Here is a 1078-nt window from a genome sequence, read left to right on the forward strand (position 1 = left end):
TGACTGTCGGAACGTACTGTGGTCTAACGAATCACGTTTTCGCCTGAGTTCAAATGATGCACTTCTTCGATTGCACCGAAGGCCAAATGAAACATTCCATCATGAATGTGTGAAAGCAGGTGCAAGCCATAGGTGGTTTTGTGATGTATTGGGGATGTTTTTCTTATCAGGAATTGGTCCCCCTCACTGGGATGACCACTAAAATAAACCAGCATGTTTATTTAAACGTTATGAATGGTCAGGTGTTGCTTTTCAGTCAACACGTGCGTGATGAGTGTGTCCTATTGATGCCGCTGTTATTCAAGATGACAACAGCAATGTTCAGCGGGGTGGAAGAATATGTGAGTGGTTTTCTGAACATTCCCGCACTCTAATACATTTCGAGTGGCCTGCACAATCGCCTGGCTTGAACCCCACAGAAAGTCTGTGGGACATGTGGGAACAGCGGGTGAAACGCCGATATCAGCAATCACGCAATTTTGTGGATCTGTCCGATTAAATCCTCAGTTAGTGGGGATCGAACTGTACAATAATCACCCTGGGTTCGGTGTGGGGATGTGAACCGCTGAGGGCTAAGGCAGAGACATAGCCTCTCCGTCGTTTCTAGGTCCCCGGTTCAATAAACAATACACACACACAAGCTGAAGGAAGAACCAGTAAAAAAATCAATCCATTGGCCTGTCCCTTCAATAAAAGATACACAGTTCTTCACAAAAGCTTGAAAGACGGCGTAAAAGTACACACAACGACTCGGGAGATATTTAAAATCCCTGGCTTTCTTGTAAAAAAAAAAAAAAAAATTTAAAAATAAATTGGTTGAAAAATTAAAATTCATAAAATGAGGCAACAAGTTTAATCAAACGCAGCAGTAATGTTGAAAAAGAAAATAAGGTGAATAAAAAAATAAAAAATAAAACGCTAAAAGTAAAGAAAACATTTAAACATTCCTTTGTATTACGTGCATGGTCAGCACAAAGACTGGATACAATGTGAAGGGTGAGCCATGTCGGCTCGTATCGATTGCGACCTGTAGATTGTATCTCTGGTTCGTTTTCTCTCTGGTCGCTGGGCGCCGCTC

This window comes from Schistocerca piceifrons, chromosome 2, assembly GCF_021461385.2.
Source record: "Schistocerca piceifrons isolate TAMUIC-IGC-003096 chromosome 2, iqSchPice1.1, whole genome shotgun sequence".
NCBI lineage: Eukaryota > Metazoa > Arthropoda > Insecta > Orthoptera > Acrididae > Schistocerca > Schistocerca piceifrons.